This window comes from Leiobunum rupestre, chromosome 7 (genome assembly GCF_980474605.1).
Source record: "Leiobunum rupestre chromosome 7, qqLeiRupe1.1.hap1, whole genome shotgun sequence".
In the NCBI taxonomy this organism is placed as follows: domain Eukaryota; kingdom Metazoa; phylum Arthropoda; class Arachnida; order Opiliones; family Sclerosomatidae; genus Leiobunum; species Leiobunum rupestre.
Window position 1 is genome coordinate 2,103,402 of NC_143390.1, and position 21,952 is coordinate 2,125,353.

At 33.1% G+C, this 21,952-nt stretch overlaps 1 non-coding gene across 1 annotated transcript; it reads right to left on the minus strand.

Moving 5' to 3' along the window:
- Window positions 1–20,184: 20,184 nt before the first annotated feature.
- Window positions 20,185–20,257, minus strand: TRNAT-GGU (transfer RNA threonine (anticodon GGU)). The gene has a single exon. It is a non-coding gene; the product is annotated as a tRNA-Thr (tRNA).
- Window positions 20,258–21,952: the final 1,695 nt, after the last annotated feature.

Here is a 21,952-nt window from a genome sequence, read left to right on the forward strand (position 1 = left end):
TGAGTATTTTTTTTCATTTTTCAAAATCTTTTGGGATTTCTGTTAATTTTAATCAAGTTTTATAACAATTTATCTCTACTCTTGATAAATAATCAGAATTCGACGAATCTTTTTTAATATTTGGTCAATTGAAATCCAAATTCTCGGTTTACGAAATTTTCAAAATATTTTAGATTTTTCACATTCGCTAGAACAAATGAAATCCACTAAATGTTCCTGCTATTTTCTACATAAAATATATATTTTGGACAGTTTAAATTTTTTTATGTAAAATTTTAAATTGATATATGAAACGAGGTTTATAATTCTGCAAAACGTTTTTTTAGGTGGTGAACTTTCATTTGGATTCAGTTACTAAAGAGTTGGACTTCATTTTCTGGCAAACTGGAAGAATGAGAGACACATTTACAAGATACCCTGAGCACTTATTATGTGATTCTACTTATTCTTTGAATTATTGCAAGATGCCTCTCTACGTGATAATAGTTGTGGATGGCAATCTTGTAAGCGAAATAATAGCATTTGCTCTAGTTTGTCGAGAAACAGGCGACTCGGTGAAACAAGTTTTTGAAGCACTAAAAATATTTAACGAATGCTCATGTTTAATAAAAAGCATCATGGTAGATAAAGACCTAGTTGAAATAAACGCTCTAAAAGATTGCTTTCCCAGTGCTATAATTGAGATCTGTCTAAAATTGCCTAAGGTGGTCGAATTAGCTGCAAAAGAAAACGCCCAAAGATTAGCCTACTCGTTTACTGAAACAGCATTCATAGAAAATGTTAACAAAATGCTTGGAGACGAAAGATTATCGTGTCATCCGGAATTTATAAAGTACATAGAGGACAATTGGCTATCAATTAAGGAAATGTGGGTCCAGTGTTATAGACGGCAACATTTCAACTTAGGAGATACTACAAATAATCATCTGGAATCACTCAATCAAAAAATTAAGGGTGTGTGTCGGAAAAACGCTCCCCTGGATGAGTTTTACAGAGATTTGAAGCTTCTTTCCACCTACATTGAAAAACAACATGATTTTGAGAAATTTAATTGCCTAACGAAGCGAAAATTTACCAAAATAACATCTAAAGAAAAAAATGTCTCTGATGCAATCGAACTTTTAAGAGAAATGTGTGTTCCTCAAATGGTAGATAAAATTACTGGACAACTTTTAATTGCAACGAACCAAGCAGAATGTATTCGTGTGGACAATACAACAAAAATGATTGTAAAACAAAAAAACCACAGTGACGCAATTTCAGATGGCGACACCTGTTCATGCGCTATATACTCTATGTACTCAATTCCATGCATGCATGTATTTGCAGTGAGAAAATACCTTAAAAAAGACTTATTTGACCCTGAAATGGTAACGCCAAGAATAAATAAAAAAAAGTGGATTCAAACTATAACTTCTGAACCGGCACTTCACAATGAAACTGTATTTATTAGTAGTCACCCACGAAAATTGCCAACTTGTCGATCGTCACAGCAAAAATATTCGGACCTTTTGCCACACTTTAAAACTTTATGTGATGTGGCATCGACAACGAGCGAGGAAGAGTACCGAAAAAGAAAAAACCTAATTTCTGTAATTTCAAAAGCCTGGGCCCAAAACCTAGATGTCCAAGTTCTGGTTTCAGGGGAAATATTCGATGGTAGTTATGTTTTTGAAAAAAGTAGCAGTCAACAAACAAAGAGTTTGAACAGTCCATGTGATAGTGAAATTGATGAAACTGAGATTTACGATAGTGGACGTGCCAAAATACAGCACATAGCTGGAAAAAAAAGCAGATTTAGACAGCGACCATGATAGTACAAATTCTAGTACCGAAAATTCGGATATTTATAATTATAGTCTATCGGGTCCAGAAAACCTAAAAAAAATAATTCTAAGAGCAACCATGATACTGGTAATCAAAACCTTGGTACTAATAAAAATGTTACTGATCCTACTTCTCTATCACGTCAAGAACTGCTTAAACCCAAGTCTCATGACCTCAACCATATTTGTCAAGACGCTTGTACCGAAAATCTAAATATTCAGCGTGCCAACCTTCCGTCTTTAGATTCGATAAAAACTAATGCTTTTGACCTTCATTTTGACACTGACAAAGTGCAGCTAGACGATGTTGATATTAGTAGTCAACCATTTCTCGGGAAAGAAAACTTGATGGTTCAAAGAACCATTAAAAAACAAAATCAGGGGAAAACCTAAAGGGGCCCTTCAAACCATTATTGGCTTAAAAAAGAAAACAAAAACATTTCAATTAACTGAAAACATTGACACGCCAATTTTAGATAGAAGGAACAGGAAATCACTAACGCCAATAATTGTAGCTGACGAACCATTTGACTTTCCTGTAGTTCATTACCCGGCTGAAGATAATTGGAAAGAAAAACCTTTTCCATTAACTAAGGAACACGAGCTCTCGGTATGTACCAATGGAAAGGAAATATACACGGACATAATTAATGCCATACAGATACTACTAAAACAAAAATTTAGTAATGTAAACGCTGGTTTGGTAATGTTAAATAGACTTAATATAACCACTGCAGGTCTTGGACGAATCCCATTCATCAAAAATAACATTGAAAACACTGGCTACTTCGTACAGATTTATCATATAGGAAGCCACTTTTTTTGCGTTGGTGGCTTTTATGACGAATCTGTTGCTGATATTTCCGTATATGACTCACTCAACAATAAATGCCGTCTAAAACAAATAATTTCTTTAGTGAGCGCGCAATTTAAAAATACCAACGTTAACAAAATTAAAGTAAAGTTTGTGGAAGTAACATATCAAACAGAATTAGAATGTGGCACGCATGCTGTTGCCAATGCAATTAATTGCTGTATGAATATAAATCCTGGGTCCGTTCGTTACGACACTCGTTTCATGAGAAAGCAATTGCACCAGATCTTAGAAGAAGAAAAAATAATGCAGTTTCCCTTGATATCTAAAAAATCGTATGCTATAAAGGTTTACCCCCCCCCCCCCTAAAGTCGGGGGTAAATAGACACTCCGTTCCTGGCATCGTGTAGAGTTCACTCTCGCATTCGACAGAATACCCAAGTCATCGAGCTTAGATTGGTACAAATTCGCTATGTCAACAATTTTAAGGGTCTGTGAATGTCCCTGATAAATCTTTACTTTAATGAAATCAATTATTTCACCAAATACCACCAAGTGATTAGAATCTTCGTAGTTTTATCGACGGTTTTTTTTCGGTTATACAAGCCTACAAGACATTTGGCGTGGTACGAAGAATTTAGCTGAATTAATTCGCCTTCTGAAATTTTACGTAGAAGCGTAACGTCTTGCAAATCTTCGGCGTATTTACGAATTTTTTCAAGTAATTCAGGTGAAGATACTGTACGCCACTGATCCCCAGTCACAGAACAGTCGCTATCGCACAAAAAACATTTAGACATAGGATGGGAGTTTTTAAACTTCGTTCGTGATGGTAATATAAAACAAGGCATTTTCTATGATATTTCGATTCAAGTAGTGACATGTCAGTGTCTCGACATTTTCCTAAGATGTTTTGGTCATTCAAATCTTTCGCAATCTTCAAAACTCTGCGCTTTAGTGACTCCAAAGTAACAATATGCAAAATTTTATCGTTTCCATAATTCCCAGAGTTACAAAACAAACACTTTTCTTTATAACATATCCGTTTCGAATTCTCATCAGATGTATTTTCACAACGTACTTTTCGTTTGACAGCTCGTTTAAGTTTTTGAGCACTATACTGTACTCTGCACGACTTATGCCACTTAGCTTTGTTGTTAGTTAAGTTGGCCGCTATTCCGCCTGAATTTTTCAAAAAGGATAAGTCAACATAGTTTAGCAATTCACCTTTTTTCTCAAACTTTAATAAATCGTTTTCAAGAGACTTGTATCCGGCTCCCACGTTTAACCGCTTTGTCTCAGAAGGGCACTGCAATCTTTCTTTCGTATCTTCCTGACAAAGTATACAGAGTAACCAATCTATATTTTTAGTTTGAGAACTCATTGCACAGCGTACGTAATTAGAAAAACAGAAGTCGTCAGTTTAAAAGCATAAAAAAATACGAGTAGGTCTAACTGCAATTTTTGTATAAATCAATCTCGCAACAGCCTTTTCAAAACCACGGAATTAGACTTAGTTGTGGTTGCCATGGAAATTCTATATAAAAAGGATAAAAGCTGGGAAATTGAAAAAAAATGTCTCGATGTAGTTCCATATCAGCTTTTAAGTAATACTATGTCCCGTATCACCATAAAAAAAAATCAATATTTTAACCACCTTTACGACCCGAGTTAAATTCGATTTACCATTTTTCCTATAGAGAAAAACGAAAAATGGTAAAAAACTTCAAGTAAAAAAAATTTCTCGATGTGGTTCCATATCAGGTTTTAAGTAGTACTATGACACGTATCACCTTAAAATTTCATAACTTTTCCACCTTAACCACCTGGTATACACGCGATTTACCTTTTTCCCTATAGCTAATAGGTCCAGTTTAGGGTACTTATGGTCCAAAATAGGGTACATAGGGCCCGTAATGGTGACTTTGGTCGCTTTTAGGTTATTTCGGTCCGTTTTGGTCCATTTTTGGTTACAAGACGTGTGAGGGGTTAATGGAAATAAAAAAGCTCTCGACTAGCTATTTTCAAATGGCTATACGAAAACGTTAAATTACATTCCGATGTACAAGTATATATGTATATATTTTACATTCAATACGTTTAATGCAACAAACTACAATTCCGATATTCAAATATTTAAAAATACTGAATTAATGTACTAAGTTACGTTTAAAAGAACCTTTTGTAACAATTCCAATATGTAAATATAGGTATAAAAATACGTTAAAAACAACTTACCTATATTTTAAATACGGTAAAATACAAATCTTATAGACGAATATAGTCGGAAAAATACTATAATATATTTCAGATATTCAAATACATAGAAAAATAGTACAAACACATCTAAATTCTACTTTTAATGCAACAAAATACAATTCCGATATTAAAATATTAACGTTTAAACAATACCTGTATTTGAAATTGTATAACATAAAAACACAGTTTAAAAAATATATCAAGGTTTTCAATCCAGTTAAAAATAATTAAATTAGATTAATTGTGTTTATATTTTTAACTTAATTGCATATTATACAATTATCTATTCATAAGTGTTAGAGACTTTATTACAATGAAATAAAACCATGTAGAAATGTATATGATATAAATTTAAGAAAACTCAAACATTCGACAGACATACCTTTTCTGTTTTAAAACAATTCTAATATTCTTTCTTATCATTTTTTTATACAACCATTTATTTTTATATAGATAACCTGAGGACGGTTATAATATGAATATATACCTAAAAAAATCGGGAATTAAACAAAAACAACCTTAAGTTTACTCTTTTTATATTCACACGTCTTCAATGTGTAAATCAATTATACAGTGTTAGAGACTTTATTACAATGAAATAAAACCATGTAGAAATGAATATGGTGTTAAAGAAAAAGTGGTTCACACCAGAGGAAACCTTTTTTAATTGAAAAAGCATTTCACCCCCCGAAACTGTCACTTGCTGACAATGTGTAAAATTGGGCTTACGGGATTTCAGGTAATTTAACATCCACAATTTTCCTTCATTTCCATATTTTCCTATTACAAATATTATTTTTCGGTCTGAGAGAATTAAATGTTCTAATAAACTTTTCTGCCATGGTCTAAGTTCTATATCTTTGTTTATTCGTTTAGGGGTTTTCATTTGTTCCACACAAGCACTTGTCAAATTTCCAAAGAGATGCGATGGTAGTCCAGATCGAGCAACGGCTTCTGCGCGGACTCGTTGTTTATCAATTTCCGCTTCTATTTTGCCTAAATTTACTTTGTGAGGGTTTAGACTGCAACGTCTAATATGTCGACTCAGGTGTGATTTAAACGATTTATTGCACGTTGTACACGATGTACGTTTACATTTATGGGTTCTTAATCTATAGCTACGTATTCGTTTCTCGCAACTTGGACACTGAATATATTTGTTTGGACCCATTTGAAATATATTCAAAGGAGACAAACACGAACGTTTTACTCGAACCGAGTTTATTCATAAACTCTTCTCGATTTTTGGGGGATCTCCGTACATAAAGTTTAAAATGTGTGTTCGGACGGTAGAAATAATATCAGCCCTATTTTGATTTTCTTCCAAGTTAAGTGTTTCAGATAACGTTTACTTATTCCGCACCTTCCGTCCATTTTTTTCACATTAATTTGATATAACCTTGTATCTTCCTACAATTCAGTTTTATGCTATGTACAATTCCCTTATTCACCACATTATGCCAAATTTAGTCTAATTCATTCACGGGCGTTGATCTTCTGAAATGTATATTCCAATAAAACCTTTATCTTATATCATCGCTTCTGATTAATCTGAATGTTGTCAATATAAAAAACATCATATGCTATATTTAAATATAAAGGATAAACACTGCTTAGGTTAAGGATAGATTGAAATGGAATATTTAAGTAAATAAGCTTAAATTTCAGAGGGCCTTTTCCTCCAAAATATCTAAAAGGGCAAGTACATTCTCGATAAATATACAAGTTTTTTGGGATAAGAGACGTTTTTATCAAAGATAAGCCAAGTTTATACCTTATTGTCAGTAGTTCTATAACAAGAACCACGTTGTAACGTGATAATGGCTACCCCTATCGAGAATTTTCGGCACTAAGAAATTCTACATTCCCATGTATTATACGGGTTTTGACAGATTGATATTTTAAATATCCGTGAAACGTAAACTTATCAAGATAAGAAATGGCATACAATGAGATTAGATAACTAGATAACGATCATTGATAATAAAATTCTAATCGTGAATCGCTATACCTGTAAATCTAACATATATTTTTACTAATAATTAAAATATTTAAGAAATATGCTATTATTTTTAGCATATAAGACAATTTTTTGTTAAACGCACTATTCTAGAAAATAAAAAATATTTTAATTAAAACATTTCTTAATTTCTTTATTGCCTAAAAATATTTACAATATTTACAAATATGGGTCTGTGGGTCTGTCTGTCAGGCCTGCGAACGCGTTCGCATTTTCGGGGCAAAGGGTAATCACTGCGTACGCAGTTTCTCGAAGGGTTGGCAAAACCACCGTGTGACGGTGAGCGTTAAAGGATTGGTTTGCGGTTGGGTTTGGTTGGTCTTTTTTCGTCAACGCTCACCGGATATTTCGTTATTGTAATGTTGTAAGTCGTGAATGTTGAGTTCGTGTTGTGACTGTTGTGGGTGTTGAGTTCGTGTTATGACGGTTGTGAGTGTTGAGTTTGTTGTGTTTGTATGGGCGTTTTCTTTCCAACTTCTTCTTAATGACTTTGGACGGACCGAGTTCTGAGTGTAATGCTACCTCTCAACGTCCAATGGCAGGGTTTCCACCAGTTGTACACGGTATTCGTCTTAGTATCATTTTGAGATTTTTTGGCGCCGGCCGGGAATCGCACCCTTGTCTGCCTCGTGGAAGAAATGTACTCTAACCACTCAGCCACCAACGCTTGTTAATTTACGGTGTTTTTGTAAAAACAGCTTTGGCGAATGTCCTTTACAAAGTTATAACGTTAGGTACTATAATTTATTCTACATCATTTTAAATATTTATAAATTAAATCAATCTTATATTTATTTAAATATTTATAAATTATATTAATCTTATATTTAATTAAATATTTATAGATTATATTAATCTTATATTTAATTAAATATTTTAGTATTTTAATGTAAAATTTGATCGCGATCAGGAATTGAACTCAGGTCGCATTGTTACAATACGAATAGTTCACCGCCGAGCCATTGACTTCCTTAGGGAAAATATTAGAGTAAAGGAACAATTATGATAAGGGTTTTTTTTAACTAAACTGTCAAATCTTGACGGGTCTAAAAAACGCCAAATAAACGTATATAAAGCCGTTGCCGTCAAAATGGAAGATTTAGTCTTTCTTAGTTCTTGGCTGTCAGACGAACTACTACAGGACGGGGTCCTGGTGTGGGTCAAAAGTTATGAATTAACTTTGCGGTTTTAATTAGTATGTTCGGTCTTCGGTCAAGGAAAGAGTTAAATTGTGTTTCGCGTTTGGAACGTGAGCGAATGGACTTAAGTGTATGAACAGTGCGTGTTTAAGACTGAAAGTGTTAAAGTAACTAACTCAAGTCAGCTGTAAGATAAAATTGATTGTTTTTATTTTTTGAATTGGAATACCCTAATTATACCCTTGAAATTATCAACTCAAACTGTGAGGCTAAATAAGTAGATTGGAAGTAATTAGTAGCGAACAGCTCTCAGCTGTTAATTAAGACAAGAGTTTATAGTAAGGTAGTTTGAATTTAGTAAAAATTACTCAGTATAATTTATGATATTTACTTAAGTGTAAGTGTGTTTTGGTTTATTTTTCAATCACGATGAACTTAGACAAATCTAGTCTTAGACACTTGAGTACCAGTTCTGTACAATTACGTAGGAGGGATATATATTGTTGGGTTATTGATGAAAGTTAAATCTAGAACGTTCCATAGACTGTTCTGAATAAAAATAAACATTTATAATTTTGCATAATTCTGGTTGCCATTTTATTTTCTAATCACTCGCCCACAACATTAAAGTTCTGGCAATCGCGAATCTTCTAAATTGTCGATATATCGGCGACGGGAAATAATTCTCGTAAATTTATCGCGCGGCCTTAGGGAATATTCTTTTAACAAAATTTCGATAAACTATCGTTTAATTAAAATCGGCCTGATTCCGTTAAAATTATAAACCAAAAAGCGAACGGTCGTTATAATACCCTCTGTAGATATATCTTTCATTAAAATTTACTTTGTATTATATTCAACTGGCAAACTTGTACTGTAAATAGGGTTAAATTCAATTGTGCATTGTTATAGTACGTCTACCTCACTGTTGTAACTACTTAACTTATGATATTCTGAAAAAATTAAAATTGGTCGTTTCGTTTCAATTATTTTAATTATAATTAAAATTTTATACCGGGCGGGATAGAACTGGGATAACATTTTTAACAAATAACTCTAAATTGCTTAGATATATCTTTAAGGGTTATTTCAAGAAATTAATAGCACTAGGGACAATTCTTCCGAGGAGAGGTATATTTTGGCTTGCCAACTTGTTAAAATTGTAATTGCTTGACTTAAATAAAGCGTGAAAATTATTAGTTTCGAAATGATATTTACAAATCTTATCCACTCTAAAGTCAATTTTTCGGGTATTAGTAAGTATTTCATACAAACTAACTTCTAAGTTTGAGGAAAATATGAAATCCGCGCACGCGCGCGCTATCTCTTACCTGGGTGAAATACTCGTGAGATAGGTTCAATTTTTTAAACGTAACTTAGTACATCAATTAAGTATTTTGAAATATTTGAATATCGGAATTGTATTTTGTTGCATTAAAAGTAGAGTTTAGATGTATATTCGTTTTAAGAAATACTCGTGATATAGGTTCAAGTACTACAATGATATTAAAATAAAGTTTAAAAATATTTCAATTCTACGTTACTTTAACAACGAATATTCTATGACGTCAAAACACCCAAATCCATGTTTCAAATTCAAATTAACCGCGCAAAACACTTAAATCTATGTTTTCATTTGAATTTAAATTAACCGCACCGCGCCCCAGACCGCGTCCCCCGGGAAATCCGCGCACGCGCGCCGCCCAGGTTATGACTTTTTACATCATTTCAACTTATTCCGTATGATAAAACGCGATAAGATGTACGTTCAAGTGTCACTCGCGATAAGCGGAGATAAATGAACAAGTTGGCCTGAAAACCAAATCGTCGCGAGAAATATCATAAATACATAAGTGAACCAAAAACTCTTCGAATTAATGGGTCACGTTATAACCGATAATTATCGTAAAATTTACGAAATATTGTATAAAGAACCATGCGCACCAAAAAATTTATTTCTATCAGTTGAACATGAAAGGTTTGTACCGTTGTACGCTACGCTACCAATTACGTAACGGCATTTAAAATTATTGAAGATTTTAAAGAAACAGTTGCCAACCAAAATATGTTCTGCGTTTTTAACTTTTTCAATTTATTTGCCATGGTCTCTACAAACCTTAAATATATTAAAAATAAATTGTTTTACCTTTAAGTGTTTTTTCATCCTCTATTATAAAACAAATGTACTGTAAATAGAAAAATAAACCGTTTTTATAATACATTCGGCTCTATTTCCTAAACGACACTTTTAGCTAGCGAGGGGGGACACCCGCTGTGCCTATTTTACGCACTTGGGTAAGGGCAATTCACTAGCTACCTTTTGCCCTTAGGGGGATATTCCGTAAGACGGATAGCTTTGCGCGCAAAGTGTTTGAAAATAATGGAAAGTGTTTGTCGGCGAAAATAGTTGTGAATAGATACACAAAAGGGTCGACCTAATAAACCCTTAGGGTTGACAAAAAAAGGGGTCCGAGGCGGGCCATAAACCATTTTCCCCAAAGAAGAAAAAAACCGGGGGCCGACATCGTTCAATTAAGACTCTAGCGGTGTGGCCCAAAGGATTACACCTTAAGGGGGTCTAATAAAACAGCGGCTCATAAAAAAAGGGGGCCCCTCGGAGAAAAGAAGGCAGTTCAAAAAGAGTTTTTTTTAGTATATTCATCCAACTTTTCAAAAAAGAACCTTAAGCCTGGTTCACACGATGCGATTTTGTCGTAAGCGACCGGTCGCGCGCGACAAAATTTCAAAAATCGCGTCGTATGAAGGGGTTTTATGAAGTCGCATGCGACGTCGACCGAAAATAGGTTGGAACCTATTTTATCGCGCGCGACGGCCAGCTTTGGTGGTATTAAAAGTGGGAGTAAACGGGAGACATTCCTTTGGAAAATTTCTTAGTTTCTTTCACGCGACGAAATTCTATTTTAGCATGCGGACCGGCGCCTTTGCCTCTTCTTTCGACGGGTTTATGCTAGCATAAACATAAAATATCCAAAATAAATGGTCAAATCGAGAATTTATACTTTAAAATCAACACTAAAGTACGATTTAATCATACTAATCGAGATATAATTTTTAATCATGATTTAATCATTTTACACAGATTTAATCATTTTACACAGATTTAATCATTTTAATTTAGATTTAATCATTTAATCATGATATTTCATTTGGGAGCATGTTTCTGGTATAAGCAAATTGTTGAATGATGCGATCTTTTCTCTATTTGGAGGCTGCGACTTGTTTCATTTATGGTCATTGCTTTCTTCTTTGTTATCGTCGCGTTGTGTGAACGAAATTCTGGTGCGACCGCGTTCTGAATCACGTACGACAAAGAGTCGCGTACGATAAAATCGCATCGTTTGAGCCAAGCTTTAGAGCTAGCTCCCGAGAGATATTTAATCATTTGATTTCGGACAGCGCTCGACTTAGGTGAGATAACCAGGGCCAAATTTTATTAGACGGCGAAATACAACGGATTCTGACATTGTTGATTTAGTGCATAAGTCCCTACGCGCGTACGCGGATTTCCCGGGGGACGCGGTCTGGGGCGCGGCGCGGTTAATTTAAATTCAAATGAAAACATAGATTTAAGTGTTTTGCGCGGTTAATTTGAATTTGAAACATGGATTTGAGTGTTTTGACGTCATAGAATATTCGTTGTTAAAGTAACGTAGAATTGAAATATTTTTAAACTTTATTTTATTATCATTGTAGTACTTAAACCTATATCACGAGTATTTCTTAAAACGAATATACATCTAAACTCTACTTTTAATGCAACAAAATACAATTCCGATATTCAAATATTTAAAAATACTTAATTAATGTACTAAGTTACGTTTAAAAGAACCTTTTGTAACAATTCCAATATGTAAATATAGGTATAAAAATACGATAAAAACAACTAACCTATATTTTAAATACGGTAAATTAAAAATACCTAATTAATGTACTAAGTTCCGTTTTAAAGAACCTTTTGTAACAATTCCAATAAGTAAATATAGGTATAAAAATACGATAAAAACCACTTACCTATATTTTAAATGCGGTAAAATACAATTGTTATACACGAACATAGTCGGAAAGATACTATTATATATATCAGATATTCAAATACATAGAAAAACAGTACAAACACATCTAAATTTTACTTTTAATGCAACAAAATACAATTCCGATATTCAAATAATTAAAAATACTTAATTAATGTACTAAGTTACGTTTAAAAAATTGAACCTATCTCACGAGTATTTCACCTAGGTGAGAGATAGCGCGCGCGTGCGCGGATTTCATATTTTCTTCAAACTTAGAAGTTAGTTTGTATGAAATACTTACTAATACCCGAAAAATGGACTTTAGAGTGGATAAGATTTGTAAATATCATTTCGAAACTAATAATTTTCACGCTTTAATTAAGTCAAGCAATTACAATTTTAAAAATGAAAGAAGTTAAACAATATAAAAATTTGAAAATATTGTAAATCTTTTTAGGCAATAAAGAAATTAAGAAAGGTTTTAATTAAAATATTTTTTATTTTCTACAATAGTGCGTTTAACAAAAAATTGTCTTATATATGTTAAAAATAATAGCATGTTTCTTAAATATTTTAATTATTAGTAAAAAAATATATGTTAGATTTACAGGTATAGTGATTCACGATTAGAATTTTATTATCAATGATCGTTATCTAGTTATCTAATCTCATTGTATGCCATTTCTTATCTTGATAAGTTTACGTTTCACGGATATTTAAAATATCAATCTGTCAAAACCCGTATAATACATGGGAATGTAGAATTTCTTAGTGCCGAAAATTCTCGATAGGGGTAGCCATTATCACGTTACAACGTGGTTCTTGTTATGGAACTAATGACAATAAGGTATAAGCTTGGCTTATCTTTGATAAAAACGTCTCTTATCCCAAAGAACTTGCCCTTTTAGATATTTTGGAGGAAAAGGCCCTCTGAAATTTTACCTTATTTACTTAAATATTCCATTTCAATCTATCCTTAACATAAGCAGTGTTTATCCTTTATATTTAAATATAGCATATGATGTTTTTTATATTGACAACATTCAGATTAATCAGAAGCGATGATATAAGATAAAGGTTTTATTGGAATATCCATTTCAGAAGATCAACGCCCGTGAATGAATTAGACTAAATTTGGAATGATGTGGTGAATAAGGGAATTGTACATAGCATAAAACTGAATTGTAGGAAGATACAAGGTTATATCAAATTAATGTGAAAAAATGGACGGAAGGTGCGGAATAAGTAAACGTTATCTGAAACACTTAACTTGGAAGAAAATCAAAATAGGGCTGATATTATTTCTACCGTCAGAACACACATTTTAAACTTTATATACGGAGATCCCCCAAAAATCGAGAAGAGTTTATGAATAGACTCGGTTCGAGTAAAACGTACGTGTTTGTCTCCTTTGAATATATTTCAAATGGGTTGAAACAAATATATTCAGTGTCCAAGTTGCGAGAAACGAATACGTAGCTATAGATTAAGAACCCATAAATGTAAACGTACATCGTGTACAACGTGCAATAAATCGTTTAAATCACAACTGAGTCGACATATTAGACGTTGCAGTCTAAACCCTCACAAAGTAAACTTAGGCAAAGTAGAAGCGGAAATTGATAAACAACGAGTCCGCGCAGAAGCCGTTGCTCGATCTGGACTACCATCGCATCTCTTTGGAAATTTTACAAGTGCTTGAATGGAACAAATGAAAACCCCTACGAAATATAATTGTGTGAGTATAAATATTAGTACTCCAAATGTAGTTTGTGTATTTGGAAATTATATGCCTGAATCTTGCGGTTTAAGTTCTGATAGAATGATACGATTTTATATAAAAAATAATTATTTATGTAAATATTAATTATGAAATATGTATAGTATAGTAGAAATGTTAATATAAAATTTGCATAATTGAGGACGTGTGAATATAAAAATAGTGAACTTAAGGTTGTTTTGGTTTAATTCCCGATTTTTTTAGGTAAATGTTCATATTATAACCGTCCTCAGGTTATCTATATAAAAACAAATGGTTGTATAAAAAAATTATAAGAAAGAATGATAAAATTGTTGATTTAAAACAGAAAAGGTATGTTTGTCGAATGTTTGAGTTTTCTTAAATTTATATCATATACATTTCTACATGGTTTTATTTCATTGTAATAAAGTCTCTAACACTTATGAATAGATAATTGTATAATATGCAATTAAGTTAAAAATATAAACACAATGCATCTAATTTAATTATTTTTAACTGAATTGAAAACCTTGATATATTTTTTTAAACTGTGTTTTTATGTTATACAATTTCAAATACAGGTATTGTTTACAGTACAGTACAAATACATAATTTAATGAAGCAATTATAATTGTAATACTTATATTTAATGAAATAGGAAAAATGTATTTCTAAAACCCTATTTTGTAACTCAAAAGGAACTTTCACATGGAATTGGGACTAGCGGGTAGCCATTATCACGTAACAATGCGGTTTTTGTTATGGAACCAATGACAATAAACTATAAACTTGGCTTATCTTTGATAAAAAAACGTCTCTTATTCCCCAAGAACATGTATATTTTTGAGAATGTGCTAGCTCTATTAGATATTTTGGAGGAAGGGGGAACTAAAATTTATAATTGTTTACGAAATTAATTAGCGTATTTAAAAAAAATTTATTCTTAACAAATGCATTCATGTTAGGATACGATTTATTTTTAAACGTAACTTAGTACATTAATTAAGTATTTTTAAATATTTGAATATCGGAATTGTATTTTGTTGCATTAAAAGTAGAATTTAGATGTGTTTGTACTATTTTTCTATGTATTTGAATATCTGAAATATATTATAGTATTTTTCCGACTATATTCGTCTATAAGATTTGTATTTTACCGTATTTAAAATATAGGTAAGTTGTTTTTAACGTATTTTTATACCTATATTTACATATTGGAATTGTTACAAAAGGTACTTTTAAACGTAACTAAGTACATTCATTAAGTATTTTTAAATATTTGAATATCGGAATTGTATTTTGTTGCATTAAACGTATTGAACGTAGACTATATACATATATATTTGTACATCGGAATGTAATTTAACGTTTTCGTATAGCCATTTGAAATGAGCTAGTGGAGAGCTTTTTTATTTCCATTAACCCCTCACACGTCTTGTAACGAAAAATGGACCAAAACGGACCCAAAGTACCCTAAAAGCGACCAAAGTCACCATTACGGGCCCTATGTACCCTATTTCGGACCATAAGTACCCTAAACTGGACCTATTAGCTTTATTGTAATGTTAAACTTCCATAGAGATTCTGCTAGAAAACTATAATAGATAGATCGATGAAACCAATTGCAACTATTATTAATTTTCCAATATCTTTCGTTATTTATCGGTTACGTCCGCCAAAAATTTATAGTTTTGGCGGGTACCGTCAAAACTCATTTTTGACAACTTTTTAAATATAGGTTCTACGGCACTGACTCGCGCGTTTTTGAATTCACAATGGTCGATTCATATTTAGAAAGTGGAAAAAAGTTCACTCTACAACCAACGGTTGAGAAGTTATCGCGTTTACAAACTGTCGTCGAAATTGGGAAACACCTAAAATGCATCAAGCAATTATTAATAACGGAACTTTGACAGCGATCCAACAACATATTTAATTAAAGGCTGGTTAAAATTGTGGTAACCATTATTATAAACAATTTCTAACGCAAATAGCTTTTTAAAAGCTTTAGCGTATAAAAAAGGATATTCCTAAAACCACTTGCCAAGTTGTTCTTGGGATTTGTTTTTATTTTAAACCGGCCTTTAATTAAATATATTATCAATGTTATTGAATCGCTGTCGAAGTTGCGTTATTAATAATCGCTTGATGCATTTTAGGTGTTTCCCAATTTCGACGACAGTTTGTAAACGCGATAACTTCTCAACCGTTGGTTGTAGAGGGAAAATGTTTCCACTTTCTAAATATGAATCGACCATTGTGAATTCAAAAACGCGCGAGTCAGTGCTGTAGAACCAATATTTAAAAAGTTGTCAAAAATGAGTTTTGACGGTACCCGCCAAAACTATTAATTTTTGGCGGACGAAACCGATAAATAACGAAAGATATTGGAAAATAAATAATAGTTGCAATTGGTTTCATCGATCTATCTATTATAGTTTTCTAGTAGAATTAAATAGAGGGAAACATTTCACTTGTCGAAGACTTTTTAAACAGAGTGTACATAAGAAATATTTCTCAATTTATAACAGATATTAAAGCTAACTTTAATTATTAAACTCACCTGGCATCAAATGAAGGTAACACACCCTCGAATTATTTTTTCTTAATAAGTACGATATTTTCTTTTTAATGAATATTTTTATGGGACCGTTTTTGTTTTGAATCGCCTGACCTTTTATTTTTTAAATAGAAAGTGTGGAACTACGAAAACCCATTTTTGAACCCCTAAGCTGACCCTAAAATATTCCACTTCCTGGCTATACTGTTATTCAAAAATACATCGTGCTTTGCACTTTGCTCTGCTTATTTCTGCTATCCAACTCGAGCATTAATTAATTTAATAAACTACAGGTATTGCTTTATAAGTATTATAAGCTTTAATTCTGTATCACCATTCACAGACAGAGCTCGTACAGTACGCAAAATGTCGAGATTACATTTCCAATTGTGTAAATGACAAAGACCGGAAGTAAATCTTCCACAGTAAGTGTGTCGGGAGGAGGGCTGTCTTCTTTCGTCACGTCAGTATTTCCCAGCACGAAGAACTGGAATCGCCTCATGGAAGGCGTCCGTTGATCCGTTTCGACAAATCTGCTCAGTCTTCATTCAATAAAAGGAAATAAATATAATAATTCATGTAATGTGAGTTGGAACTAAATTTAAAAATCAATTGTTACAACTGGTTTTTAAGTTAACAACACTGTAAATGAAAAATTTCAATGTGGGTTAAAATTTAAACCTTTGAAAGTTCATTCCTAAACCGGTTCAGTTTTAAGCCTTCAGAGGTTCAGATTACCGAGAGGGTTCAATGGCTGTTAAAATATGAACCAATGAAGGCTTAAATGCCAAGGTTTGGAAGAGATTAAAAGATAACTTTAAAAAAGTAAATAACATCTCAAATTTGTTAGAATGCAACAGAGTGCACTTTGTAACGTCATATTTTTTGTTAGTTTTGACTCTTGAGGGTTGAAATCTTACTGTTGCCCAAGAAACTTGGTCCAGATACAAGATAACTTAGTGGCAAGAAATGAAGTGCGAAATTTCAATTACATGGGACTTTATAATAAAATAGGCAACGTTTCAAAAGAGCTCTATTTTGAAGGTCGAGATCAAGTCAATATTGAAAGTTCTTTACGTAACGCAGACGAATAGCTGCAGACCTTTGGGCCTTACCTCGTATTGATAACTTCTTTTACACGCGATCTCATTCTATCATGCGTAAAGTAAATCACGGATGACGGTTGGTAGTGCATGTTGCCGATTCTCAATTTATTTCGCTGCGTAGAATACTTTAAAATCATTTTCAAGTTATCGATTGCGTCGATAACGACGTATTTTCCATTTACGACTTCGTTGGCTAAAGATCCACTCTCGATACCTTCAGAGTATGATTTTCGATCTTTGACATCTATTCTCTCCAACAAACTAGCGTAATTTGGATCGTAAGCGATCGTCTGAAAATAGAATACAGTTTTTATGTCTTTTTAATTTCATCACTCGGCTTATGTCATTTCTTAGCCGATTTGTCTGGTCAAATTAAATTACATTTCTAGCCATCCATTAAAAACTTTTTATGTTAAATCTTCTAAATAAGCTCTTGGTGAAATTGGTTCAGTTTTAATTTCTTCGCCTGGGGTTTTTTTCAAATATAGTCAAGATTGAAACTTACTTCTTGATCAAATTGGATTTTTAATTTTAATCATTTTTAAATCAAACTAGCTACATGTAAAATATACAATTCCACTTTTTAATACACGAGTTTCCAATTCTGAAAATCGCCATATTGAAAGCCGAGACCACCAATCTCAAGGTCATAAAAGCACTAAGTTATGGTTACTTTTTAGCAGTATCTTCTTGAGATAGATATTTTGAAGATTATAATCTCCAAGTTCCAGATCGCCGATTAATAAAGATCGGCATTTGGACAACCCTGATTTAAATCAAATTAAATATAAATTTAGTTAAAAATTCCAAGATAAACCTCTTTGAATTTTTAACTACGTTTCTTTCAGTTGGACAAAATTCGTTTGCTATTATCGGTTGAATTTATATCGGTCCAATGGGCTTCGTTCGCGTGGGTTTCTATACAATTGGTTTAAAAAGATAGACAACATAAATATGAGTCCATACATACATTCATTTATGGTGATTTACTAAACAAAGTAATAGTGTACAGTGGTCTTTGACCCATACATCCTGTCTTGAGCTTTTATATTGCCTTCCCTTGACCTTACTCTAGGCTGGAGTCTACTCAGCTCATAGTGGTTAATCCGCCATTGCATACACGGCAAAAGGAAGTTCTTCATATCCAGTGGCGGCGTCAGGAATGTTTGATGAGGTAGGCGAAAAAAAATAGTTTCCTCTTTTTGGGACCCTTAGGAGGATTTCTGGGGCTGTTATTCATTTCTTAATGGTCGCGAAAGATGGTGATTCATCCCCACTAGTCGAATTTCTATGCCTAATGTAATAAATTTTTGTAGAATTTTAAGATATTTAAAAGTTAACCTCGAAATGTTTTCGCTAATTGTAATAATTTTTCGGACCTAAAATTTCCAGATAAACTATAGCTTACCTCTCCTATTCCCTAACACCACTGTGCTAAACGTCACGTTTAAGTGGTATTCTTTCCCTCTCCCACTTACGAATGACCATTAAAAAGCGTGATTAATATATTTACCTTTAGAAAAAATACTGACGACGCTGTAAAATTTGGGAGAATAATTTTTAATGGTTTCCCAAGAAGATCATGGAAATAGTTAATTAGTTGTCCGCTTAACGTGGTGTATCCCGCCTGTAAGTTGCCGTTGTAAAATGCCACCACGAAGAATATCTCTGTCATTAACATCATGAACAGAAACTTCCCCCGGAAAGATTTTGGCAGGATTCGTCTGGCTGCGTAAACAAAAAAATTCTTTGAACGGTGCAGATATGGCCAGAAAAATTTGTAAAGCTATTAACCGACTAGTAATATAAGTCTCGTTTTAAGTTTGTAAATAAAATTTTATTAAAACTAGGATGTTATTGATTTCATTTCTTAAACCCTAATCGGTCAAACGATAGGATTTTTAACATCAATAATGATCTATTTATATGTTACATACGACTATAGCGCATGCGCAAAAGAGATTAAGGGAAATAAGGCACCTGCACTAAATTCAATTTCACAAAAATCTATAAATTTCCTACAGGAAAATCTGATGAACTAAAATAGCTTGCGACTCTTGGAAAAAAAAACACCCCTTTGGAAAATGGTCCTTTTTTATCTGGTTTGGTCTGTGGCTACATTTTGAATATATTTAATAAAATGAAATTTTATTATTCTTATGGTAAGCTATATCGTATGTGTATGGTAGGACTCACGAAAAGTAGTTTATAAAAGAAATATCGTAGTTCACGGTGGTCTAATATTTTAAATTTGCCTTAAAACCCATATCGAAAGAAGGCTTCCAATATTTTTCCAAATATGTTCGCACCAATTTCTTAAAGTGAAAGTTTCGTTTTGGGCTCTTGTTTCGACAATGTTCGTTGTAAGTGCCATAATGATTATTGAGCTAAAGACGCAAATGTAGCAGGCGTAGCTTAAGCTGAAATACACCGTGTAGAGAGGTTCCATGAAAGTAGGCCCGTTGGAAGCCAGCACCGAAGTGTACGTTGTCTCGAAAGAGTTCGTTACAGAGATGTTCTTATAAAGTAAACCGATGGCAACAAAATGTCCACTAAGCATGTCCACTAGCTGTAATTTACATTTTTTTAAATTTTATTACATGTTTATTCAATTCGAAGTTTCATTTAAATCAAGGAATACTTCTGCGTATTGTTCCATACCAGAGTGACTGAGAAAAATCATATCACCTCGCGTAGGAATCGAACCTACGACCTTTGGGTTACCGTCCCAACGCCACTACCATTGGACTACCGAGGCCACGAATAATCAGGCCTCGGACATCCAATTTAAGAATGACTCGATCTGGTTCACATTATTGACGGGATATATTTAACCCGTTGTTGACGGTGCCGTAGCATTTAACGTCAACTAATTTATAACCCAAAGGTCGTAGGTTCGATTCCTACCCGAGGTGATATGATTTTTCTCAGTCACTCTGGTATGGAACAATACGCAGAAGTATTCCTTGATTTAAATGAAACTTCGAATTATATTAATTCCTGCGTAATAATAAAATAAAATTATCTCTATGTTTATTCAAGTGCTTTGATTTCCTTAAGTTTTTACATAATGTTTATACGAAGATCTATTTGGTCCGAGTTTCGCGTTTTTTGTTTGCTCGAAGACCTATCCGTACGAGCTATTAGTAAGTTTTTAAATTTCTTCAAATTTATTTCGGGTTTAGCTTTATTATCCCTTTTCATAATGGACTTATTTACTTATTCGCCAATTTTATCATCCTACATAATGTTTATGTTAAATATATTTTTTTTAGATTTAAAGAGCGAAATCAGAGACTCGCGAGCTTGGGTGCTCAGTTGGGAATCAGTGTTAATGAGGTAGTGTCGTCGCAAGTGGTATAGCTCCTACACTATTTCTCTATTAGGATTTTCGTTGCTTTGCAACGCGTTTTGAAATTTCTAATGTTAAGGCATAGTGTCTCAGATTTTCCGAACGATACTGATCAGTTCCAAATAGGGCGAAACCGGTCTATCGTTGGAATTTTTGATAATTTAATTGAGTTTTGGTTCGAAGACCTATTGGTATGAGTTATTTGTAAGTATTTTAATTTCTTCAAATTTGTTTAGTGTTTAAAACTTTTTTCCCTTTATATTATGGACTATTCTACGTATTGGGGCATTTTATCACTCTTTTCAATGTATTCCATAGCCGTGGTTCACATTTAGTAGAAAATGAAGACAGCGTTCATTCCCCGATACTTCCGATGGTTGTTATTAAATATGTTTTATATTGTTACATAAGTGTGACACTTCCTATTCGTCACATGTTAAAGTTCTACTGAGATCTCTTCACAGGACAGACTGCATTTCGGTCTTCGTCACCGTTTTGTGTCCGCTTTCTAACGCGTCAAACGCAGCTTTAGACAGCACCTCGCTAGGGGGAGATTTTGTTGTGATGACGTCACACCCTTACTAGCTCTCAAGGAGAGTACCCGAGGTGTTAATTGCCGATTTTGTTCAAAGTCGGGCGTAATGTAGACCTATATGAGATATGAAATTTCCCAAAAGGAGACGTTGCACTACCCATTCGTTTTGCTATAGCAACCGAAAATGTTTTTGATCACTTAAAACAATAAAATCTCCATTTAAAAAAGCATGGGTTTTTCTCGGTTTCAAAAATTTTGAAAATCACGAAATGTGAAATTTGGACCACATTTAGGTAAATTTCATCAAGTTTGGGTAAATTGAAACATTTTTAAGGTAAATTTGTAACAAATTTTGGGTAAAATAAGGGAAAAATCTTATTTTGGTTGTAAGTGGTCAAAAACATTTTCGGTTGCCATGGCAAATCGAATGGGTAGTGCAACGTCTCCTTTTGGGAAATTTCATATCTCATATAGGTCCACATTACGGCCGACTTTGAACTAAATCGGCAATAAACACCTCGGGTACTCTCCTTATCAGTAAAATATCCCCCAAAGTGACTTATGTT